This window comes from Lepisosteus platostomus, chromosome 21 (genome assembly GCF_059453375.1).
Source record: "Lepisosteus platostomus isolate fLepPlt1 chromosome 21, fLepPlt1.hap1, whole genome shotgun sequence".
Classification (NCBI taxonomy): Eukaryota; Metazoa; Chordata; class Actinopteri; order Semionotiformes; family Lepisosteidae; genus Lepisosteus; species Lepisosteus platostomus.
The window spans coordinates 6,106,635-6,134,329 of record NC_142631.1 but is presented as its reverse complement, the minus strand read 5'-3'; the positions used below and the strand labels follow the sequence as shown (position 1 = coordinate 6,134,329).

At 41.1% G+C, this 27,695-nt stretch overlaps 1 pseudogene; it reads left to right on the top strand.

Annotated features, from left to right (window-relative positions):
• Positions 1–24,769: 24,769 nt before the first annotated feature.
• LOC148643977 (uncharacterized) overlaps positions 24,770–27,695 on the top strand; it is a 58,641-nt pseudogene continuing 55,715 nt past the window's right edge.

The window sequence follows — 27,695 nt, the reverse complement described above, 5'->3', positions numbered from 1 at the left end:
GGATGCCATGCAATAGGAAGATATGCTGTACAAACAATTCTGCTAGTTCTCGAGCTGTAGGTAAAGATGGTAGGGGAATAAAATGAGCAGATTTGGAGAAACGGTCTACCACTACCATAATAGTTGTGTGTCCATGGCTGGGTGGAAGGTCAGTAACAAAATCTACTGAGAGGTGGGTCCAAGGACGATCCGGGATGGGTAAGGGTTGAAGTAGGCCCGCTGCCTTCATTCGGGAAGACTTCATTTGGGAACAGATAGCGCAGGCCTGGACATACTCCTTGATATCCTTAGCCATAGTTGGCCACCAGAAGTCTCTGGAGATGAAATCCAAGGTACGGTGGACTCCAGGGTGTCCAGCGAAGCGGGAGTCATGACCCCATTGTAAAACTGCCGATCGGACGGGATGAGAGACAAATAACTTGTCCTGAGGACACTGAGGAGGTACCGTCTGCCCAACCAAGGCTCGTCGGACAATCACCTCAATGTCCCATCTTACCGCAGCCAGGAACTTACCAGATGGAATGATGGGTTCTGGGGTCAATTCGGCCTCAGGGGGGTCATGGATCCGTGAGAGGGCATCTGCTTTGACGTTCTTAGAACCTGGAGTATAGGTGATCAAAAAATTAAACCTGGAAAAAAAAAGGGACCACCTAGCCTGGCGAGGACAAAGACGTTTGGCCGACTGCAGGTACTCCAGGTTTTTGTGATCTGTGTAAATCAAAAAAGGGTGATGAGCACCCTCTAACCAGTGCCTCCATTCCTCCAATGCCAGCTTAATGGCCAAGAGCTCACGGTTACCCACGTCATAGTTCATTTGGGCAGGGGATAACTTCTTGGAGAAGAAGGCGCAGGGGTGAAGAATCTGTTTTTCTCCATGACGTTGAGAGAGAACAGCCCCCACACCATGGCCAGAGGCATCCACTTCGACTACAAAAGGCAAAGTTGGATCAGGGTGTTTTAGGATGGGGGCTGTTGTGAACAGGTGTTTCAGACGCTGAAATGCTTCTTCGGCTTGAGGGGTCCATTTGCCTTGTCTTGGTCCTTTACGGGTCAAGGAGGTTATGGGAGTGACCACCGAGCTGAAGTTTCGAATAAACTTCCTGTAAAAATTAGCAAAGCCGAGAAATCGTTGAATGTGTTTGAGGTTCTTGGGTGTGGGCCAATCAGTAATCGCCGAGACTTTACTTGAATCCATTTCCACACCCTCTGGAGAGATGACATAACCTAAAAAATGAATCCTCGAAGCATGGAAGGTACACTTCTCCAGTTTGACATATAGTTTATTCTTGATGAGCCGGGAGAGTACTTCTCTGACATGGAGAACATGATCCTGGAAGGAATCAGAAAAAATTAGAATGTCATCTAGATAGACCAAGACAAATCTTTGTAGTAGATCACGAAAGATGTCATTAATAAAAGACTGAAACACCGCTGGGGCATTAACCAAACCAAAGGGCATGGCCAAATATTCGTAATGTCCATGGGTAGTCATGATAGCCGTCTTCCACTCGTCCCCTTCCCGAATGCGGATTAGATTATAGGCCCCTCGTAAATCCAGTTTGGTGAAGACTTTGGCTCCATGCACCGACTCAAGTGCTGCTGGAATTAGAGGCAAAGGGTACCGATTCTTGATTGTGATCTCATTGAGACCATGATAGTCGATGCAGGGACGAAGCCCACCATCCTTCTTTTCCACGAAAAAAAAACTGGCACATGCTGGTGAAGTGGATGGACGTATAAGTCCAGCTTTCAGAGAATCCTGTATGTAGACTTTCAGGGCCTCAGACTCAGAACTGGAGAGCGGAAAAATACGACCTTTAGGAGGGATAGTACCTGGCAAAAGGTCAATGGCACAATCATAAGGTCGATGAGGTGGGAGGCTCAAGGCCTCCTGCTCATTAAAGGCTTCCTGTAGATCGGAATATTGAGGGGGTATGGTAGGAACCCCTGAAGGGGACGTCGCCGTGAGTGCAATTCGTACTGGTAGACGACAGCAGTCTTTAATACATCTGGGTCCCCATGCTAAAATTTCTTTTCGGGACCAAGAAATGTTAGGGTCATGCTGTTGTAGCCAAGGAAAGCCCAACACCAGAGGATGTGTTGGGGTCTCAAGGAGATAAAACCAGATGTCTTCCACATGGGTGGCGCCAATCTACAAACTTATAATTTCAGTTTGCCATCTAATGAGTCCTGGAGATACGGGGGAGCCGTCGATCGATTGAACACGAAGTGGTGTAGTCACCGGGGTCAAGGGTAATTTCCAAGTTTGAGCGATGGAGGCATCAATAAAGTTTCCTGCCGCCCCTGAGTCTATAAAAGCTAGAAGAGGTCTCCTTTCATTACCCCAGAATAGTGTAGAACGAATAAAAAATCCAGAGGAAAACTGAGGGGATTGAGAAATCTCACTCACCTTAGGAACTTGAGAAGGTGGGCTGCGCCTCAAGGACGAGTATGAGGCAGGGCAGGCCGCTTTAAAGTGTCCTAATTTCCCACAGTACATGCAGCGACCCTCTCGTTGGCGCCTCTCTCGTTCTTCAGGGGTTAACTGGGTTCGGGCTACTTCCCTAGGTTGATCTGAGTCGAAAGATCTAATAGGAGAAAGCCGAGGAGCCTTTAATATTGAGGTCCGAGATCTTTCAGCACTCCTTTGACGAATTCTGATATCTAATTCCAACACTCGTGAAATTACTTCTTCCAAGGTACTGCCCAATTGCGGCATATTTACCAGACGATCCTTTATTTCTTCACTGAGTCCTTGACGGAAAAAAAAAATAAGGACCTCGTCGTTCCAGTGAGTCTCCGCTGCTGCTACTTGAAAATCTATAGCATAGTCTTGTACAGACCGGCGGCCCTGGCGGATGGAGGAGAGGCGGAAGGCAGAGTCTTGACCAACTACAGGATAACAAAAAACCCCCTTAAATTTTCCTAAAAAGAGATCATAATCCTGAATTTCAGGAGCCTCGTGATCAAGCAGAGCAGTAGCCCATTCCAAAGCGCGGCCGGTTAGCAGTGAAACTATGAAGGCGATCTTGTCCTGAGGAGAAAAAAAAGTTTCCGGATGGAGCCTGAAAACCAGCGCACACTGTGCTAAGAAGCCCCGACATTTCGTAGGGTTGCCGTCAAACCTGTCAAGGTGGAGTTAGTGGAAGAGGTCGAGGGGCAGGTGTAGAAGCTGGCGGGGGTGGAGCCGAAGCGGCAGCTCCAGCGTTGCTTCCTAGATTGCCGATGGGCGGCATTGCAGACAGGTGCGCAGAGATCTGTTGGACAGAAGCCTTGAGCTGGAGTAAGGCTTGTCCGTGCTGATCCAAAGCCGTGCGAATCTCCTGTTGCTCCGCTGGGTCCATGTTAAATGGCTCAGTATTCTCTTATGGGTTCGGTAATAGGGACCGAACCAGTGAGTGAACCCACTTGCAGGAGCGAACAAAGCCAAGTCGTAGTCCGAAAGCAAACCGTAGTCGTAGGAACGAGCCGAGAGTCCAGGGGAAGCAAGATATCCGAAAGGGAACGAGTACCGAAGCCGAAGCGTGATCCGAAGTCGTAGTCCGTAGAGCAATCCGAGAATCCAGAGGTAGCCAGTGATCCAAAATAGAGCGAAAGTACCAATCCAAGCCGAGATCCGAAAAGCCGAAGTCAAAAGGGAAAAACCGCAAACCTAAATCCAAGACAAACACAGAGTAGATGAAGCGCAACCAGGAAGCTCGAAAGGGAAAACCAATACTGAGCAACGAGGTAGGGAAGGACAGGTGTTTAAGTAGGATGAGACGGGGGTGTGGTGGTGAATGGGAAAACTGATAGGTGAACTGATGGATAAGGGCTACACCTACTTCTGCCTCCTCCGTTGCCGAGAGGCAGGGATCGTAACACTTTACCTGGATGCGACAGGAGGGGTAGTCAGAAAAATTCCATTGGAGAACAAAATAATTCTGTACAACAGTCTTACGTTACCTGGAGGTGGAAAAAAAAGCCTCAATTACCAGTGTCTCTACTACCAAGAGAGTGCAGCATGTCGAAACTGACTACAGCAGGGCCCTGATTCACAGTGTTCTTTTTGCCTTCAATGGGGACACCATCCATGCATACTTAAATTGTGCAATGAAAGTCTGCCAAGGCAAACTTAAGTTCACAAAACTTCAGATGTTCACTGTTCTGCACCTTTGCTCTGCCCATGTCATAAAGGCTGTCTCTCAAGCAATTAGGAAACAAACAAGAGACAAAGGACTGCAAGACTTTGCAACATTTTCCTTTGCCATCCTGCAAAACAGCACAACTTTGAGTGTCGCCAAAAATGTTTTCAAATACATCTGCATTGTGCTCTCAACCAGGAGGTTCACAACTGAAGTCTAATGTAGTGTCTGCCTCCTTAATGCTTATATTTCTCAAACAACGATACCAGACCAGATGGAAAAGGAAGCAGAAGTCAAAATCACAGACGAGGTACTGTACCCAAAAATGAGAGGCAGCCTAGGCCACTCTCGTTTCGCTGTGGAGTTTAAAGGTATTTATGAAGACAGCATATCATCTTAAGGACATGATGACTATGGAACAAAACACAATGTGAACCCCTGTTTCTGTGAAGACATAATTAGATTTCTGTTGCAAAGATACATGGCATTATTTCCTCTGTGGAGTGGAATTTTGTTGCGTGACCTGGCAAGATATGCTTCAGACAGCAAAAAAGACATATCAATGTCAGAGGTAGCACAAACAAGAGCCACTAATTGTCATGTTGAGACCTGGTTTGGTATTGTCAAGGATTAAATTACTTCAGCACTGGTGGAAACTGAGGCCAGCAGAGTTTATTATGATAATGAGAAAATCCATCCAAGGCCAGTACAGAACATATAATCCAAAGTGCTCTCCCCAAAAAGGTTTTGACTGCAGCATTGATCACCACTGTAGTTTGCTCTCTGAAGGCACCAGTTCTGTAGGGTTTGGGCATTTACTGGGACAATTATTAATTGTAGCAGTAAATCACAAAATTGATTCTTTTGATGGCTTTAGAATCCAACCATGCGATATAACTCAAACAACGCACACACACAGGTACTAATACACCAGGATACATTTATTAATACATAGAATATGCATATAAACCAAACAGGTCTTATTGAGAGGGTTATCAGAATACAAAAGGTATATATTCAGTCAGTTACAAAGTGTTACACATATCAAGAGGACATACGTTCAGTATATCATTCATAAAGACCGTTTCATAAATGAACTTGGTTATAACTTCTACATTAGATACTGAAAACAAGTACATAACTCTTAGGCATTAAATTGATATCAACTGGTTGGGATAACAATTGAATTCTCGAGCTGTAATGCATTGAAGTTGAATACTCATCCAATCTCTGGGGATTCAGATCTCCTGCGGACTCAAAGAAGCAGTTGCAGGCTTGTTGCTGTCCAATCCGCGCTGTCCATCTGGCACTCCCTAGACAGATAGGCGCCAATGGATGACCATTGATCATGATAGCCAGGCTTAGCTAAGTGCATCCCCCTTTGGGAGCTGTCCCTTATCAAAAGAAAACATCTTTAAATCAGGCTGCTTGAATAGTTTCTCTGTGGCTGCACCACAGAGATGAACAGAGAGATGAGGCCTCATTTGGGAAAGCACCGCAACACTTAATTCTGTCTTATTAATAAGCCTCGCCGCTACACCACTAAAACACGTCATGAACATGCACAGTAACAATGGGCAAACAGAGCACGAGATGTAGGCAAAGAAACAAAAAATAAATTCTACAGCGCACCACAGAAAATTCAAATTCCCCCCAAAACATTCCCCAATAAATGAGAGAACAAGAAAAAAAGGTCAGCAATAGAAATATTGAAACAAGTGAAAAATCACCAGATGAAAGCAACGGCATGCAAGTACAGCAGGGGAAAACAGGAACCACAGAATGTAAAGAATGGCAGCACAAAGAAGAAGGGAAAGTGTCACCCAACCAAGCTGCTGTGGGCATGGCTGAAGTGATCACACCACACTGTGATGCACACCCCATTTCAAAACTTATAAGACAGAAAACAGATTTCAGAAAGAAGGTAGGATTTGTATTTAGAATATTTTGCTGTGTGGACATTTACTTCTTTTTCAAAGCTTATGAATGTCATCTTCAAATGTTTCAATAAAAACAAGTACGGATAACTTTTCTAGGACTGTGGGTGTTCTTTGTCATTTCTCTCTAACTTGTTATACTTGTTGACAGTGGTGTGTAATCTCAATTTTCATTATGTTAGCTCCAGTGATCTCTTGTGTATGCTTTTGGCTTGGTAAATCTTTTTTAGGTTCACACCCTTTGGATAATCAATCCGATTGAATTAGTGGTTGCAGTTTTGCCATCCATGCACAGTGCAGACACATATATTCTCAGACACTCTGAGTTTGTGTCTCTGAAACCAGATGAGTGGCTCATAGGCGAGGTAAAATGAAAATGTTTGATTGCATGCATTTGTTAAGGTTTCTGAGCTTTTGTGTAATCAAATGTGTGTGAGTGCGTGAAATCACATCTTCTTCAATTGTGTTTGCTTTTTCCATAAGACTATTGAGTGTTACTTTCAAGTAGTGAAAGAATCCATGGACTTGGGAAATAAGGTTTTCCTAATGAACCACAACACAACTAGTGAAATCATGTGTGGGAATAGAGAGCTCATGGCTAGACAATGTTTGTCCAAGGTAAGGACATCAAACACAAATGTTGATGGATTATATTAGTGAGGGGCAAACATGGTTTTTCACTAACTGATGATTGTTTTATCAATAGAGGAACAAGGAGAGCTACAATCAATCAAAACAGGTCACAACTGTGCCCATGATGCTGCCTAAAGAAACTACCTTTAAAGTCAGAAATCAAAATTCATGCGAGGCAGCCTGTTGTGCTAATCTTGTCATTCTTTTCATAACAGATCAATTTTGAAAACTATGAAGCCATAATTAGCTTTTTTAACACTGGTGTCCATTGGAAATTGTTGGTAAGTGTGGTGCAGGTAATCCTAAACAGCGTAGGTTTATAATTAGACTTGGAACCATTACACAGTTCAAGTGATTATTCCTGTTGCATCTAAAAAAATTACAAAGTCACAATGTATGTGTTCCTCTCCTGTTAAAAAAGGCGGACATGGATAGTGAGTATCCAAGACAATGGTGACAGTGCACTTTTCCTAAAATATTATTGTGAATACTGCTGTGTAATGAACAGACAACCAAGCAGGTCAAAGTGTCATTTAGGAAAAAAAGTACTGTAAGGTCATTTCCCGACTGTCTTTGCCGAGGGTTGCAAAATATTAAATGTTAAATAATATATACATATAAATATTATATGTAAATAAAATATTAAAATATTAAAAACATTTGTTTTTACAACATAAAACTCCTGAAACTGCCTGTGTGTCTGGCCCCACATTAACTGCAACTTCATGTCTAATGTTGGGCCATTTATTTCTTGAAGTATCTGTATGCTCCATCCCAGAAAGTCTTTGTGGTCGATCTATGGGGAGTGATGAGATGGCAGACTCCACTGCAGCGGCAAAAAGGTTCAGGTAAGAAATCAAGCATTGAAAATGGGCACACATACATTTCAGGTTTAAATTCAGCATGACAAATATTTCCTCATTTATCAATAACCTATTGTTTTGATTCACAGGGACTTTTCAAGATGTGAAGGAACGTCCTAGGAAAGGAAGACTGGTTGAAAATCAACTGGCTACCAAGCGTGATTGGTCACACCAGGCAAGCAGATGCCTCAAGCTGTGGGGTCTTTGTGATGCAGGTCAGCATAACCTTTCCACGCAGAAATTTTGGACTGTCTCAAAACTATTGTATGAGATAATTTAGTGAAAAAATAATTGTGACAAACTTTTGTCTGTTAGATGGGCGCAGACATCATGAACAATTTCCCGGATATTCCAACATACATCGAGATGAACAGCAGCGCCAAAGAAATAAGAAAGTTGTGGGAAGACCTGTCAATCAGAATTCTTGAAGCCTCAGGTATTGTACCATTTGATCCTCATTGCCTTAGTGTATTGGTGTATGTTGTTTTCCTGAAGCATGTTCTGTCTGTATAACAAGTCTAAATGAAAAAAGATCCTCTATTTATTTATATGCAGAACGATTTGGGTATTATTTTAGTACTATCTAACACAGTGATGAAAAGTTAATTAAATCACATTTCGCACAGTTAAAATTAAATGACACTTTGGCCTTCGTCGTGGTTGACACAACCATTGTCTGGGAAAAGTGTGGGTCTTGATTGCCCATAGTGAAACAAGCTGGTTGAACAAAAAAGGGTAACAGGTGTTGACAGGAGTATTCTGAGACATGACAATGTGCAGTTCAAGAAGCACTAGAACACAAAATCAGGAAAGTGCATACGAAAAGGTCTCTATCAAACTGTCTTCAATTATGCAACAATGGTCTGTAGATTACAACATTGGAAAAATCAATCTATTTGGCATGTTTATTATACTGTAGCTCCTCTCCCGGACATGTGTCTGATGTGTGGAGAAACACCGGTGCGGTAGACAAACTGGGTAAGTGAACATAATCTCTATCTGTAAGTGTAATGTATGTGTAATGTACGCACATAATAACAAAACATGCCAGTGAAATGTGATAGATGAACTGATATAAGGTTTACTGTCTGTGTAGATTCAGTGTGACAATTGTGAAAACCGGTTCCATGAATTGTGTATTTCAAAAGAAGAGTATGAAAACGCAAAGAATTAAGTAACATGGATATGTAAATTTTGCCAACCCCAGTTTGGTGAGTATGCTCTGCATGCAAACTATCACTCTGAAAGGGTTTTTTAAGCAGGACATGTAGTGTTAGATTCAACAGAAACATAGGATTACATATTTCAGTGGACGTTATAATTGTTTATTATTGTTAGGAAGTTTGGATTGCAGGGCATCTTCTGGTGTTACTGGTTCTAGATAACTTTTCAAAAAACACACCAAAGAAGGCACACATAAAAGATTACTGATAATCAGTCTAACTTATTATATGACATAGGCATCTCAAAGATAGAATTACTGTGTGTCAGACTGATGATTAGATATGGATGCATCAGATCAATCACTAGGTTTCTTTCCAATAATATAGAAATAAAGGCACGACCATGAACTCCTAAAACAGCTTGCCATTTAACACAGAAACAATACAATACAATACAATACAGTACAATACAATACAATACAATACAATGTCTTGCTGTAAAAACACAAAATAAGAAAAAAGGAGTTTGATTAAGAGAGATCTGGCAAATTCTGCAAATACTTAGATCTTGATCTGTGACCCGTTTATACTCTTTGAATCCTTTGCAGTTTGTAAACCTTCTTATGGTTTCATATTTCAGGCACTGTTGATGAGTGAGCAACCACCCCCTACTCCCAAGCATTACATAATAGACATGTTAGAAACTCAAGAAGACTGTCAACGTGTTTTCAGCAGAATTCGCCTCCAAAAGACACTTAAGTACAAGTTTCAATATCTCCCCAAAGAATTATCTTTGGTAAGAGTCAACTTTCAGACTTTGCGGAAAAAAAAATGAAAAACACTAGAACACAAAAGATCACTAGAAACCATTTGTTATCTATTGCCAGAAACCAAACAAAGTCTGTATGAAAACAGTAAAAAAGTTCATCATAACACAACACAGTCCCTTTTAAATATGATCACTATGCACTGTTAACATCACAGAAGTAGTGTCAAGAATTGGTAATCAACAGTACGTCAACATGACATGATTTATTGAAAGATTTCCAGATTAAATCCATCCTAGAAAGATAGATTAATCAAGAAATTCCACTATCTACCTTCAGACAGGGCACAGTGCTAAAATAATTCAAACTGGAACAATAAAACATAATCACATCATCGAAGTCCAAACCCCACTGGCTTTTCATTTCATACCATGTACATCTCCAGGCTTGGAGACTCACAAAAAAGAACAGCCTAGACACCAAAGTGATCCTTTTCTTCCAGTAAGATTGTGGCATTTGCAGGATGCTGTCTAGATCAATGAACAGATTACATTAACAATAGCGTGCAGGTAGCAGAGCATTTACTGTAGGCACACAGCCCCTAAATTGTGGAAATATATGTCAGACCTTATTAAAGATGCCCCATACCTACAAGCATATATAACAATGCTGTAGTGTTCTAAATCTTCTCTGTAGTCTTCTTTATCCTGAGTGATCTAATTCTTTAGGAGATGCAGAAACATAGATATTAAGTGGGTAGATAGACTACCACGTTGCAATTGTTTTTTCTGTGTCTAACTGCGTCTATTTTTTTTCTCCACACCATGCCTTCCCCTGTTCTCGCTTTGGTGCCTTTGGTTGATATCGAGCTCTGTCCCCCATTACAAGGGATCCTCCTGGATTTCTGAAGCAAGGAACCCAGCCGACATGAGTCCCTACAAAACTCAAGATCCTGTACTGCTCAAGACACACTCAACATTAACATCTAGTCTCACATAATATATGAAGTAGAATTCACAGTGTCAATCTGCAGTGTATTACCTGTAGTGTTATCTTAAAAAAATAAAAAAACAATAAAGAACAGTTTCACAACCCAAAGCAAAGTTGTATGAGGTGAGGGAGCTGTCTGGTGTGTAAGACACATGGCTGTAGTATTGTGAATGTTGTGTTCGAAACGCTATTGAGTCATGAAGAAGACCCCCCTATCCCAGTGTATTATCTGTAGTGTTATCTTAAAAAAATCATTAAAAAAATAAAGAACAGTTTCACAACCCAAAGCAAGGTTGTATGAGGTGAGGAGGCTGTCTGGTGTGTACAACACTTGATTACAGCATTGTGAATGTTGTGCTTGAAAAGCTATTGACTCGTAAATAGCACCCCCCTATCCCCATGTACTGCCTCTCTAATGGTGCCATATTGAAAAATCATAAAAAATAACGAAATGTTTCACAACCCAAAACAAAGATGGGAAAGGTCAGAGGACCTGCCTAGTATGTGAAACACTTAGTTGTAGCATTGTGGGTGTTGTACTTCAAAAGCTATTGAATCATGAAGAAGATCCCACTATCCCAGTGTATTGCATGTCTAATGGTGCCAAATTAAAAAAATAAATAAAAAAGGTTTGACAAGCCAAAGCAAGGCTTGAAACAGTCAGAGGACCTGCTTAGTGTGTAAAACACTTACTTGCAGCATTTTGGGTGCTGTGGTTTAAATGCTATTGGCTTGTGAACAGCATTCCCCTACGCATCGAGAAACCGGACGTTTAAAAAAAGATAAGTAGCTCACTGATAGTTTGATGTAGAGGCTATGAGCATTTTCACAAGTTGTGGTCCTTAAAATGTATTTGGTTTAAAGGTGTTCTGTTTTTCCATTGCAAAGATATGGACAAAAGAATACTCCTGTGTGGTAAAAAAAACAAATGTCATAAAAATGACAAAGAGAAGGCTGAGGAAACATTCACAATGTACTTTATACACAAAGCAAGTGTTGTCGCAACTCTAGGAGGTTTCGAGAAAACACTACAGGTGTGCCAAAATCGTTTTTGAACTTCAAGCTAACTTTACCCCGGTTAGCTTGACTGCGTCCTGCTGCTCGGCTTTTGTTCTGAAGTTTGAGCGAGCGCCCCGTTCAGTGTTTCTTGTGAAGTAAACATGACTCTCTCTAGCTTTGTCACTGTGGTTAGAAAGCATTCTTGATTCTGTACTAGTTCAGGTGGGTAGCTGCGTCAGCATGCGTAGGCTGCAAAGGAACAAGTAATAGGTCTATTCCATGCTGAAAAAAGAAGAAAGAGAACACAACGTTTCGGCCGTGGAGCCTTCTTCAGGTGTCAAGGAAACGTAGTGTTCTCTTTCTTTTTTTTTCAGCATGGAATAAACCTATTACTTGTTCCTTTGCATTCTTGATTCTGCTTGAGCTGCTTCATGAATTTTAGCAACTGAAAGAGCTCTTTCTAAAGTCAGTCCTTCCTCATGCAACAAATTATCATGCAGTCTCTTATGTGCACCTTTTCCCACAAGTTGATCTCTTAACATCTCAGCTTCCAATACTCTAAAGTCACACGATTTAGCCAGTTCTCTTAGTGCAGTGGTTCTCAAACTGTGGTATGCGTACCTGCAGTGGTACGCGGAGTGCCGCCAGGTGGTACTCCAAATGACCCTGGAAATGTGTTGTGTGCGCTGAAAAATCGGGACAGGTTTTCAAATTTTCTATTTTAATACGTGTCAAATACGCAGCCTACGTACTACGGTACAGCGCGCGCTAATACTTGAATGAACACAGAGCTACAATGTAATTCTATACCACTCTATAGGAATGCAGGCTATGAAGTAAGTGACCATTTGTATTTAAAAAAAGCTATCTCCAGCAAATAGGGAGGTAGGAGAACGTGCGTGATCTTGGAACACCGCCAATCTTGTAAGCGTGGGAAAGTATAGAAATGCATGCTATGAACTTAAGTGACCAATTGAATTTAAGAAAAGCTATCTCCAGCAAAGAGGAAGGTGGGAGAACGTGCGTGATCTTGGAACACGCCAATCTTGTTAGCATGGGAAAGCTTGATAGATAACAGAAAAATATTTAAGGACTGTTCTGGGTTAGTTTGAGAAAAATACATCAAGTATCTCTGTTTCGCATCCATGCGCATGAAATAAAAACTTCTGAGATAGACTTCTGACTGCCTTTATAGGGGAAACAGGAAATATTTCTCCAACAGCACCACATTCGTCAACAATTTATTGAAAATGAATACCTCGCAAAAATCAAGTATTATGTCCTGGCTGAAAGGAATAGACACCAAGAGTAATGAGGCCAGCTCCGACAGATCATGCACACCTGTTGAGATTGAGGAGGATTATACAGATGCAGCCATTCAAAATGGGTGGGGTATTTCAAGGTATACCCCGGTGGGCGTGTCGCATCAAATCACGCAGTATCATGCGGTGTATCGCGTCATTTGACGTCATGCCGGAAAGTATCCGGAATCACCTTGTAAAACCGCCAGGAGGAGCCAATTAAGCTTAACCTCTTATGTTCAGCATTTGAGCTTTTAAATTTAAACTGTGTATTACACCATGTTAATCATCAGTCATTAAAAAGTTGGTATATTTTATGAAAGCAAGATTGCTCAGTTGGACAAAAGTACACAACCTACCTTTATCAGAAATATTTATGCATTACCAAATATATTACTAATAGTATTAATAATGAATGACTTTGGACAAGCTGTAAACTCAAAGTATTACGCTGGTCCACATTCTTTCTAACCGTCATTTTAAACAAAAATACTTTTAGTTTTTCTTTGACAAACACCACAGCATTTCGTGGATCTAACTAACAAAGACAGGACATTAGCTAGCCAATACAATAAAGGAATGACTTTTTTTGCTAATTTCTTTAGCACATTTGTACAAACGTTATATGTTTTAGGAATGTTTCTTCAAGGGAATTTTTATATCCGTTGCAGTAAAAGAAAATGCCTGACAAAGTAGGGTTTGGACAGATTCCAAGTGCTTGTACAAATGTGCTAAAGAAATTATACTTTGAGTTTACAGCTTGTCCAAAGTCATTCATTATTAATACTATTAGTAATATATTTGTGTCTAAGCCGGAACACATCATTATATCTCATTTTGTATTTCTTTTAAAAAAAATAATTAAAATCATTTGCCCAGCCTTACAGTATTGTTGTTATTGTTTTTATCCTGTAAAGCGCTTTGAGGAGCCACCTTTAAAGGTGCCATATACAGATGCAGCCATTCAAAATGCACGGTACAAACCTGCGGTACGGGAAAGCCACCGCAGGGCACTGCGGTAAGTGATTGGCTGGCCAAAATGACCGACGGGCACTCGTGGTGCATTGGTCGGTAGTGAAAAGATTTAATCATTTAATCTCTTTACTGTGCACATTTTAATCCGCTTAGTATTGAATATTTATATGAAATTTTACCACGAAAGGGAAATTTTAGTAGCTGAGCATAAAAAGAAGAGGAGCATAACGCATCTGAAGGTCATAAACGATATTAATTTAGGAAGATATACATTACTGTATGTAAACTGTACTGTGTATGGCTGGTCTTGGTAGTTTAAAGAAAAAATACACACCAGTCTTCCATTTCTCCCTAAACATTTTAAGCATGAAAGTTTTATGAAACGGTACCCAAATATGCGATTGCTGTATAGAATGAATTTTAATTTAAAAAAATTATTTAACATGAAAATTAAGCTGTTTACATCTTCCGCCTGACCTGAGAACATAGTCACCCGTTGCTATCCAACGCAGAAACACAGCCACTAACTAGCAAAGAGAGGAGATTAGCTAGCCAATATGATAAAGAAATAAATGTTTATTTTGTTTATTTCTTTTGCACATTCATTTGAACATTTACATCGATTGTACAAGCACTTGGAAACGCCCGTTTTCCATGTAAATAGTTCCCTGGTTCCGCACCCCGCACCCCTGGGTCAGAGATTAAATAAAACTTCACTCGCACCAAACAAATTTATATTTCTAAATATCACAACATGATCGAATTTAAGTCATTTTAATAACAATGAATAGTCAGCTATGCATTACAATATAAACATTTATATTGATTTAAATCGCGTTTAAACCGCCTTTATTTAAAAACCATAAATAAAGCTGATACTGTTTAGACTTTTAATTATTTAAAACTGTATTACAGCAGCACAATGCACAATGCAACATAAATCGCTATCTTTGTCTTCTGCGTAATAATGTTCACCTCTCTGTCCAGCAAATTAACAATAATAATAATAATGAACTTTATTGAAAAGATGCAGCCATTCAAAATGGGTGAGGTTTTTCGCGGCATACCGCGACACGCCCACCGGGGTATCACGCAGTTCACGTGTGTCACGTGACTAACTATCCGGTTTCACCTTGTAAAACCGCCAGGGGGAGCTTAACCTCTCATGTACAGCATTTGAGCCTTTAGTATTGAACTGTGTATTACAGCATGTTAATCATCAGTCATTAAAATGTTGGTATATTTTATGAAAGCAAGATTGCTCAGTTGGACAAAAGTACACAACCTACCTTTATCAGAAATATTTATGCATCAAAGCCTTTACTGAAGATATTACTAATAGTATTAATAATGGATGACTTTGGACAAGCTGTATACTCAAAGTATAATTTCTTTAGCACATTTGTACAAGCACTTCGAATCTGTCCAAGCCATACTTTGTCAGGCATTATGTTTTACTTCAACGGGCATAAAAACTTCCTTGCTTTTAACAGGGCGTTTCATAATTTCTAACTACGAAAATGATTTAAAATGCGACACCTATCATTCAACTAGAGCTTAAAATATCACAAGGATCCTCAAGAGAACAGCAAAGAGTGTATTAAAAGACACTTGTATTTATCAACGCTTTCTTTTCCGTATACCAGATTTTATGGAACCACTTCAGAGGGGTGTTCCAGGAATCGGCACTTTAAAGAAAAAAATACACACCAGTATTCCATTTCTCCCTAAACATTGTAAGCTTCGAAGTCTTTAACTAACGTGATACCGGAGTCAACAAGCATACTTTTAGAATTTGATTAAAAGGGAATATAATATGGAATCGCGTATCTCAAGAATTTAATAACAGTATGATTATATCCGTGTACTGCGGCAGGGCTGTTTCACCTGCCTGTTCATGCGAGCTGTCTTGTAGCCTACTGGTCTAGGTGTGTGACTACCAACTGGCAGGTTGTGTGTTTGAATCCAGCTGGTGCTGGACTTTTCATTTTTATTTATTTATTTTTTAATCACGTAACATAAACATATTACCGTATGCAAACTGTACTGTATACAGTATGTATATGTATATTTAATGTCTTAACTGTGCCCGTTTAAGTATTGAATATTCATATCTAATTTTACCACTGAAGGGAAATCTTAGTAGCTGAGCATAAAAAAATAGGAGCATACTGTAACGCGTGTGAAGGCCATAAACGATATTAATTTTGGAACATAAACATACAGTATATGGCTGGTCTCGGTACTTTAAAGAAAACATACACGAAACATGGTTTCATTATGACCAGAATCGGTCTTGAGACATTTTTAACTTGATTTACAGTATTTGAGAGGTATGTCTTAACACCGATACTACAGTGCTTAAGTACTGCTCACGTATATGTTTCTAGGTTTATATTATGCATTTCATACGGTCAAATTACTTTTGAGCAACTAATAAGAAGCGCGAAACGGTATGCGTTTTAGTTTCGTTTTGTGCTGGGACCCGTGGATTGATTAGAGATATCAAGTACATACAAGTCATTTTTTAAATGTTGTAGTTCGTCTTGAAAAAATGTTACGAGTACATCATCTATCAACAATTACACAGGTTCTGTTTCCATATTGCGGATTTTGGTTACGTAATATTATTTTCTAGATTTCACGTTGTGAATATGATGGGATGTCTGATGGGATGTTTCTAAAAATCCATCCTCTGTAAAACGTCTTCTCTAGTTGTCCTGCATATGTATTCGCTAATGAAGCTGTGTGTTCTGAGCCTGGATCTCTACATTTCTGTATGAACCAGCTTAGAGGGCTAAAGACAGCTTGTGTTTAAATTGAGTGTAAGGCAATTTATGCTTCTAAAGTCATGGTCAGCATTTATTTTTGTACTGTGCTGTAAACTTGTTCTGTGCCAAGTCACATTATTTTATAGCGTTTTTATAGCGTTATCAAATCCGGTGTGTTTCTGTAGTCTCCTGACTCCCATGTCACATGGTCTGTGATTGAAACCTGTAAAACAGGTTTAATTCGTCACAGCCAGCACTCTTCAGGTGTGAGGGTCTTCTGCTCAGAATGAAACGCTAAAATGTTTGTGTATATTCTAATGGTAGTGGGGGCAGGGTGTGTGGGAACAGGTTTGGTTGAAATTGCATTGGAGATCTATGTTCTTCACACCTGAAACATTTTCTCTGAAAGCATTTTCTTCGCAGTTTAACCGATCTTGTTACAGCATGTTACAGTTTACTATTATTAACCATATTAATTTTAAGTGCTTAATGTAAAATCTTGTAAAAATATATTTTCATTGTTCAAATATACATTAAGTCTGACTATCATATAATAAGTTAAATACAAAACTAAAGAAAAAATAGGGTTAAATATAATTCAAAATATTTTGCTAACAATGTTAACTGTTTATGAATAATAAAATGTATTAACTAAGGAGTAGGATGGCAAAGTTGTAAGTATGTTTTTTGTTTTGTTTCTTTTTCATAAATACAACAGTAGTACCTGATGTCTCAGTGGCTTTCAAAATTAAATTATGCATGCAAACCTGTGAACTAGAAAGATAACTAAGATATCCATCCATTATATTCCATAATATCCATGAAATATATGGCGCTGAAATATGTGTAACGCAGTGGTGGCCTGACACGGTGAGGTGCCCTGGCAGCTGTATGATGCAGTGGTGGCCTGGCACGGTGAGGTGCGCTGACAGCTGTGTGGTGTGACGCAGTGGTGGCCTGCCACGGTGAAGTGCGCTGGCAGCTGTGTGGTGTGACGCAGTGGTGGCCTGGTACGGTGAGGTGCGCTGGCAGCTGTGTGGTGTGACGCTGTGGTGGCCTGGCACGGTGAGGTGCGCTGGCAGCTGTGTGATGCAGTGGTGGCCGGGCACGGTGAGTTGCGCTGGCAGCTGTGTGGTTTGACGCAGCTGGTGGCATGGCACGGTGAGGTGCGCTGGCATCTGTGTGATGCAGTGGTGGCCTGGCACGGTGAGGTGCGCTGGCAGCTGTGTGATGCAGTGGTGGTCGGGTATGTAGAGGTGCACTGGCAGCTGTGTGGTGTGACGCTGTGGTGGCCTGGCGTTTTGATTTAAATCGCAAATGCGGGTTTAAATATATGTGTTTTTTGATTCACAATCAGACAAATGCAACATAAATTGATATCTTTGTCTTCTAAGTATCTTAATGAACTTTCAGCATAGCTTTCTCCCCGTTTAGATTTATTTTGGGATCAAACGTGGAAAGATTAGATTGTAATCGTTTTTATTTTTTAAATACATTTTAGAAAAGTGTAATCTATACTAAAAAGCTGTACACCACCTGCTATAAAGATACATATTGTAATACTTTCGGGTTCGGATAGGACAGACACAAGAACCCAGACTTGCGGAGTTAAAGCAAGTTAAAGCCTTGATTTTATATATCACCTTTAAAAGTGGCATCTCAAAGCAAAGTAAATACCCAACACTGATTGTACCCATCTGTCATGCTAATAAAGCAGCTTGAATTGAATTGAGAGAGGGGGGGGGGTATATTTGCTTTGTGTATAAAGTACATTGTGAATGTTTTCACAGCCTTCACTTTGTCGTTTTTATGCCATTTTTTGACCACGCACGAATATTCCTATGTCAGTATCTTCGCAAGGGAATCAGTGTGAATTTTAATACTAATTAAATGACCGCGGGCACTTTCCACCCCCTCTACATTCTCAGAGTAGAACAGACTAACCTTCTAATGAAAGACGGTCCACCCCCCACGGACAGGAAAAGTGCCCACAGGCACTTAAACTTAATATGGTCAGTAACAGTAAACAGTAACATGGTCAGAAGGAGCACGTACAAACGTTTCCGAAATAACCACATGTAAGACTCTGATGCTTAAAATGTTTAGGGAGAAAGTGGAATACTGGTGTGTATTTTTTCTTTAAACTACCAATACCAGCCATATACAGTCTGTAACGCAGGGATTTCTCTATGTCTTTATTTAGTGGTTACATTAGTGACAAAGGCTAAACTTTTAGCTTCAGTAATGTGTACATATCTCCCCTTTTTATAAAACGACTTGGTTGAAAACTGTTCCAGAGCCACTGTTGTTTCATCAGTGAAAAGTACATCATGAAATGCCTCTCCCTGTTCAATCCACTGGAAAAAAGAAAAGGAGCATAAAGCTTATAATGGTCATAAACGATATTCATTTAGGAGCAGCATCAGAGGTATGTTTTTAACTGCACTGCATTGGAGAGAATACCATAGTGTGTTTTTTTTTTTACTCCCTGGTGGAAACTGGCTTCCAGAAGAATCAGTATGGCTCAGAGATTAAATAAAACTTCACAGACATTAACGAAGAGCATAACGCCTGTACTGTATACACTGCAAGTACAACCCCCCCTCTCTGCAGGAGTGCTGGCTGTGACGAATTGAACCGGTTTCACGGGTATTTTCAAAGTAGGAGGCGAGATTTCCAGCGAAAGACACCTCCCCCCCCTCAAAAACCCAGTAACTACAGTACTTACTAGTTAAAGGCTAGGCTCCCGACTACGGCGAAAGGAACCCTTCTTTCATTAGAAGACAATGAACATATTTTAGCCCTGAATGAATTAATAGCAAACATGGTTTACATAAAAGACATTTTTCCAAGAAAGTTTAGCCTTTGTCACTAATGAAACCACTAAATAAAGACATAAATATAAAAATCTTAAGATTTTTAAAATACATGACTTTGCTAAAATTTATTTGAAAATAAAAACAATTACAACCGCCAGGGGAGAGAGAGAACAGGGGAGGGATGTTGGTTTTGCATAAGGGGCGGGGCTATGGAAATTAGGTCTGTTTGGGAATGTGTAGTTACATGTTCTGGCTGTTTGTGAATTATCGTTGTTGAGTATGGAGTGTTGAGGTATTGATTTTGTGTAATGCTTTATGTTGAAAATTGAGGTGGATTTTGTTTATGATAAACAGGATAAACTGGGATGGGAGGAAGGTTTGGTTTTGCATAAGGGGCAGGATTATGATAATTGGAGGACTTTGCGAGAGTAAAATGGTTTGATTATTTGATTTTGTATTGTGGTTGTTAGCTATGTTTTTGGTTGGTATTATGTTTATATGGTTGTTTTTGTTGGTTGGTTGTTATTATGGTTATTAATAATACGATCTATAGTTGAAATCTGAGCCTAAATAAAAAGAAAAAGCAAGTGATTAGGTTTATGAGCAATCTAATTACTTATTCGTTTAAAACGCTATATAAAATAAAGTTTATTATTAATTTGCTGGACAGAGTGGTGAACATTATTATGCATAAGACAAAGATAATGATCCTGATCAGTTTAGAAATCTGTGTACGCTGTAAGGTTTTTACTTCTTAAACTTTTAAAATACACGTTTTGAATAGAAAGAAATCCTCTTCCTGGTACAGTATGTATAGCAAACCAGCACGTCTTTTTTCTCCAATCAGAGGGGTGTCAGATGGTGTCAGCCAATCACCATTCTGAAGCCCTACCATAATCTCTGGTATGGGGAGACCCCAGAATTCTGTCCCATAGTTTAGACAGATGATAGATACTTTTATTGAGCCCGTGAGGGAAATAAAGTAAATCATTTTCATTTTAGGAAATTATAAAACGCTCGGTTAAAAGCAAAGGAGATTGTCTGTTATAGTGGACATAAAAACAAGAGTTCGCTGGCATTATATCCTGGAAGACACAGACCGGCGCCAGACCGGTAAAATGCCTGATGAACTAGGGATTGGACAGTTTCCAAGTGCTTGTACAATCGATGGAAATGTTCAAATAAATGTGCAAAAGAAATAAACAAAATAATCATTTATTTCTTTATCATATTGGGTAGCTAATGTCCTCTCTTTGCTAGTTAGTGGCTGTGTTTCTGCGTTGGGTAGCAACGGGTGACTGTTCTCAGGCGGAAGATGTAAACAGCTTAATGTTCGTGTTAAATAATTTTTTTAAATTCAATTAAACGGGCACAGTTAAGACATTAAATATACATATACATACTGTATACAGTACAGTTTGCATACGGTAATATGTTTATGTTACGCGATTAAAAAATAAATAAATAAAAATGAAAAGTCCAGCACCAGCTGGATTCGAACACACAACCTGCCAGTTGTTAGTCACACACCTAGACCAGTAGGCTACAAGACAGCTTGCATGAACAGCCAGGCGAAACAGCCCTACACAGCCCTGCAACAGTACACGGATATAATCATACCGTTATTAAATTCTTGAGATACGCGATTCCATATTATATTCCGTTTTAATCAAATTCTAAAAGTATGCTTGTTGACTCCAGTATCATGTTAGTTAAAGACTTCGAAGCTTACAATGTTTAGGGAGAAATGGAATACTGGTGTGTATTTTTTTCTTTAAAGTACCGAGACCAGCTATATACTGTATGTTTACGTTCCAAAATTAATATCGTTTATGGCCTTCACACGCGTTACAGTATGCTCCTATTCTTTTTATGCTCAGCTACTAAGATTTCCCTTCAGTGGTAAAATTCAATATCTACAACGGGCACAGTAAAGATGTTTACAGTAAGTCTTTCTACGACAGACCAACGGACCACGAGTGCCCCTGTCGGTCAACCAATCACGTACCGCGGTATTTTGCGTCATCGCGCGTCACGATGCACGACGCCGTAGCCAATTACCTCCGGTACGTGTCTGTACCGCGCACTTTGAATGGCTGCATCTGTATATGGCGCCTTTAAAGGTGGCTCCTCAAAGCGCTTTACAGGATAAAAACAATAACAACAATAGTGTTAGACTGGGCAAACGATTTTTTTTTATAGAAATACAAAATGAGATATAATGATGTGTTCCGGCTTAGACATTAACGAAGAGCATAACACGTGGGCAGCGTAGCGGTCGGCTCTGGCTTTCCCATCTATACCGATGCACTGCAAGTACAACCCCCCTCTCTGCGGGAGTGCTGGCTGTGACGAATTAAACCGGTTTCACAGGTATTTTCAAAGTAGAAGAGGGCGAGATTTCCAGCGAAAGACACCTCCCCCCCTCCAAAACCACCCAGTAAGTACTTACTAGTTAAGAAAGCTAGGCTCCTCAATGAAATTGCTTTAACATGCTAATGCATTGGTGTAACAGTCCGGGCGTGGCAAGCTTCTAATGTCAACCCGACTACGGTGAAAGGAACCCTTCTTTCATTGGAAGACAATGAACATATTCTAGCCCTAAATGACTTAATAGCAAACATGGTTTACATAAAAGACATTTTTCCAAGAAAGTTTAGCCTTTGTCACTAATGAAACCACTAAATAAAGACATAAATATAGAAATCTTTAGATTTTTTAAATACATGACTTTGCTAAAATTTATTTAAAAATAAAAACGATTACAAACGCCAGTGGAGAGAGAGAACAGGGGAGGGATGTTGGTTTTGCATAAGGGGCGGGGAAATGGAAATTAGGTCTATTTGGGAATGTGGAGTTACATGTTCTAGCTGTTTGTGAATTATCGTTGTTGAGAATAGAGTGTTGAGGTATTGATTTTGTGTAATGCTTGATGTTGAAAATTGAGGTGGATTTTGTTTATGATTAAGAGGATAAACTCGGATGGGAGGAGGGTTTGGTTTTGCATAAGGGGCGGGATTATGATAATTGGGGGAATTTGAGAGAGTTTGTGGGCTATTTATGGTTTGTATTACGAATAATTTGTACAAGATATTGAGATTTGTTGTTGTTTTGTTGAGATTTAACTCCGCAAGTCTGAGTTCTTGTGTCCGTCCTATCCGAGCCCAAAAGTATTATCATATGTATCTTTATAGCAGGTGGTGTACAGCTTTTTAGTATAGATTACACTTTTCTAAAATGTATTTAAAAAATAAAAACAATCTAATCTTTTCACGTTTGATCCCAAGATCCCAAGAAAAATAAATCTAAACGGGAAGAAAGCTATGCTGAAAGTTTATTAAGATACTTAGAAGACAAAGATATCAATTTATGTTGCATTTGTCTGATTGTGAATCAAAAAACACATATATTTAAACACGCGTTTGCGATTTAAATCAAAACGTGATTTAAATCAATTGTAAGAGGACCCGGGGAAGGGTCATTTATAACCGGTATTTCCGTAACGAAACACTGAAAATACTCGATATAGACCTGGGCAAGATGGCCACCCAGGATAACCAGCTGACCCGCTATTGGAAAAAGCCCATGCAGCGAAACAAGGAGACACAGCTGAAGTACATAAGGAAACAGGATATAAATGCCCCAGAAGCGATGAGCCGGTGCCGAAGCTGATAAGGTGAAAGCGTTTTGGAGGAAGAAGAGATATTAGGAGTGTGCTAGAAGAGAATTAAGAATAACGGACTATTGGATACGGATTTTGACTAGGATCTTGGATACGACGCAGAGCAGTGTGGACATACGGATTTGGGAGCTTGGATTGTTTAAGGATACTGACTACGGATTGCGGAACAGATTTGGAGAGACACATGGACGAAGAGCACAGAAGAACAGTGTGATGTGAGTTAAAACTCTTTTATGCCTATTTTCCCCCGGCGACATCACAATTGGTGGAGGATGCGGGCAGCTCCCGCTCGGGTTTGAGAATCAAAGAAAGCAAGTTTTTTTTTTGTGTGCGTGCGGGTTTCGCTTTGCGTGTGTGAAGAAAAACCATGGAACAATTAATACAGCAGTTGTCCCAGGCCACCCTTGCCCAATTTCAGGCATTAAAGGGACAGCAAGAAGCTATTGAAGCGCAATGGGAGGCGAACCAAATCCAAAGCGAAACTAACGAACGAATTATAGAGGAGCAAAAATTAGTATCCGCAGAATTGCACAGATTAGGGGAAGAAATCCGGCAGGCCCCGGTAGCAGGGAGAGACACCGCTCCGGCGGAACAAATTGCGCTACAAAAGATGACAGAGCTTGATGATGTGGAAGCGTATTTAACCACCTTTGAAAGAACTGCATCTCGAAATGCATGGCCCAGAGAGCAATGGGCCGGGAGAGTAGCCCCTTATTTAATTGGAGAAGCCCAAAAAGCATATTATGATTTAAAAGAGGAAGATGCAGAGAATTATGAGACTCTGAAAAAGGAGATATTGGCAAGACTAGGGGTAACCATGGCGATACAAGCAGTCCGGTTTCACAATTGGAGATACCAGGTGAACAAGCCTACGAGGTCTCAGATGTTTGACCTGGTACATCTCGCAAAGTAATGGCTCCAGCCAGAAGAATTAAACCCAGGACAGGTGGTAGAAAGGGTGGTGTTGGATCACTTTGTGAGGAGTCTGCCTGTTCACCTGAAAAGGAAAGTAAGTGAAGGGGATCCCCAGACACTAGATCAGGCCGTGGACTTGGTGGACAGACACCATGCCACAGAGGCCCTGATTAGGGAGGAAAAAGGGGACTTTCGGAAGGAGGAGAGAAGAAGCCCCAAGAGTCTGGAAACTGAAGTAAAGTATCGGCCAATAAAGCATACTGATTATAGGGAACCTATACAATTTAAAAAACCCCTTCGGGAGAGGTCTGACTCAAGGCCCCGACCATGGAAAGAAACCCGGTGAAGTTTTAATTGTCAGGAAGAAGGGCATTTAGCCAGCTATTGCCCCGGCCTGCCCGAACCCATGCAGGTAGACCCCAGAGGTGAAGCCAAATGTAACTACCTTACAGCACGGGTCCCGACCTGCGAGGATCCCCATCTTACGAAAGCTGAGATAGGGGGAGAACCCGTCGAGGCCTTGTTGGACTCTGGCAGTACTGTGACCCTGGTGACCCCTACAATACTTCCGGGAGAACTGGAGATTCCGAGAACAGAGGGAATACCTATTACTTGCATTCACGGGGACACCAAGATCTATCCGACGGTAGAATTGAGCATCTCTACAGAACAGGGGACCTACCATTCAATGGTAGGAGTGGTTGAGCAGTTGCCATACCCTGTCGTACTGGGACGAGACTGTCCCCATTTCCTCCAGATTTGGAACACGGTCCAAACAGCTAGGCTAAGACCAATCCCCTGCCCGGAAGACTGGAGGGACGCCCCTACCGATGACCCTGATGAGACGGACCCACAAGAAGGCGGAGCTGAACTTGGAGTTGAGTTTGAAAATATGGATTTACCGGACTGGGAACCCCCAGAACGTCGTGGTAAGTTTGGGCGGCCCAATTAGAAGATGGAAACTTGAGACATGCGTGGGGGCATTTCAAGATAATTGATGGAAAGTGGTGTACTGATCCTAATACGGTGAGTTACCCATATTTTATGACAAAGAATAATCTCCTCTATCAGGTGCAGCAGAAGGGACAGGATGAAGTGGAACAACTCCTTATTCCCTGGGCCTACCAGATGAAGCTCCTCAACTTGGCCCATAGCAACCTCCTGGACGGACACCTGGGGGTAAAGAAGACGTCCGAGAGGCTCCTCTCTAGGTTCTTTTGGCCAGGGATCTATAAAGCCATCGAGAAATATTGTTGGGAACGCCCTGAGTGTCAGAAAAGTGCACCACAACCCTACTATAGAAATCCTTTGATTCCCCTCCCAATTATTGAAACCCCCTTCGAACGGATTGGGATGGATTTGGTGGGGCTTCTGATCAGAACCACCAAAGGTCACCAGTATATTTTAGTAATAGTGGACTATGCTACCAGGTACCCCGAAGCCATTCCGTTGAGAGCTGCCACCGCCAAAAACATAGCTAGGGAGCTGTTCGCTCGAGTCGGAATACCTAAAGAGATCCTAACTGATCAAGGAACACCTTTTATGTCTAAAGTCATGCAAGACTTATGTAAGCTACTGGGTATGCAGCAGATCCGAACCTCAGTCTATCACCCTCAAACTGATGGTCTAGTAGAACGTTTTAATAAGACCCTGAAAAGCATGCTTAGGAAGACTATGCAAAAGGATGGGAAAAATTGGGATCAGCTGCTCCCGTATCTCATGTTCGCGGTTCGAGAAGTACCGCATGTCTCGACCGGATTTTCCCCATTTGAATTATTATACTCGCGGATACCACGGGGCCTATTGGACGTGGACTGGTTCTAGTTCCAACCCCAGAGTGTAAGTTCCTGGCATCCTGGCAGGGGCCTTATGAAGTGGTGGAAAAGGTGGGGCCAGTCAACTATAAGGTCAAGCAACATGACAGAAGGCAGCATCAAATCTACCACGTCAATTTGCTGAAGAAATGGCATGGTTCCGAAGTTCTGCTCACCCACTTTTCCCCAGACCCTCTGGAAGAAGAAACGGGTGCGGTAGCCATGGGAGACCTGGCTCCGGCACAGAAACAGGAACTACAAGAATTCCTAACCCAAAACAAAGATGTTTTTTCCCGGACACCTGGTCGAACCCATCTTATACAACATAAGATCGTCACGGAATCAGGGAAAAAGGTAAGGCTACCCCCGTATCAAGTACCAGAAGCCAAAAGGAAATTGTTTAAAGAAGAGGTGGGAAAAATGCTGGAGATGGGAATAATCGAGGAATCCCATAGTGAGTGGGCTAGCCCGATAGTTCTGATCCCCAAGCCGGATGGAACTATTAGATTTTGCAACAATTTCAAAAGGTTAAATGAGATTTCGCTGTTTGATGCATACCCCATGACCGTATAGATTAACTAATCGAGCGATTAGGTAACGCTCGATACATTGGCACCCTTGATCTTACAAAGGGATATTGGCAAGTGCAACTGCTTTTGCCACACCTGAGGGACTATATCAGTATAGGGTCCTACCCTTCGGTTTGCATGGCGCTCCCGCAACTTTTCAAAGATTGATGGATCGAATTCTGAGACTGTATCGGGATTTTGCAGCCGCCTACTTGGATGACGTCGTAATCCACAGCACGACCTGGGAACAACATCTACAGCACCTGGAAGCAGTGACTGGAGCATTGCGAGCAGCAGGATTAACAGCCAACCCAAATAAATGTTGTCTGGGGGCTAGGGAAGCCAATTATCTGGGTTATACGATTGGGAGAGGATTGATCATGCCCCAAGATCAGAAGGTACAGTTAATTAAGAACTGGCCCAAACCAGCTACCAAGAAGCAAATTTGAACGTTTTTGGGACTGGCAAGTTACTATTGACGTTTCATTCCAGGGTTTGCCTCCATGGCCGCCCCTCTACACGACCTGACGAAGATGAGCTGTCTGGAGAAAATAAAATGGACCGACTTGGAAGAGAGGGCCTTCTGAGACTTAAAAGCAACTCTCTCTTCTCAACCCGTCTTACAGGTACCAGATTTCAATAAGCCTTTCATGGTACAAACTGATGCTTCGGACACTGGAATTGGAGCCATACTCTCGCAAGAAATTGAAGGACTGGAGCATCCTATTCTATATATCATCCGTAAGTTGAATCTGGCCGAAAAGCAATATTCTATGATAGAGAAAGAATGTCTAGCAATCAAATGGGCCCTAAACTATTTGAGGTATTATTTATTGGGAAGACGATTTATATTATACACAGATCATGCGCCATTAACATGAATAAAAATGATAGAATTACACGATGGGGTCTTAGTCTGCAAAGATTTCAATTCCAAACAGTATATTGACCCGGAAGGAAACAAGGAAATGTAGACGCCCTCTCCTGAATGCACTGTTTATTTTTTTCTAGATCGCCCGAGGTCGGGGCTGATCTCAGGGGGAGGGAATGTAAGAGGACCCGGGGAAGGGTAATTTATAACCGGTATTTCCAGAACGAAACACTGAAAATACTCGATATTGACCTGGTCAAGATGGCCACCCAGGATAACCAGCTGACCCGCTATTGGAAAAAGCCCATGCAGCGAAACAAGGAGACACAGCTGAAGTACATCAGGAAACAGGATATAAATGCCCCAGAAGCAATGAGCCGGCGTGGAAGCCGATAAGGTGAAAGCGTTTCGGAGGAAGGAGAGATATTAGGAGTGTGCTAGAAGAGAATTAAGAATAACGGACTATTGGATACAGATTTTGACTAGGATTACGGCTTGGATA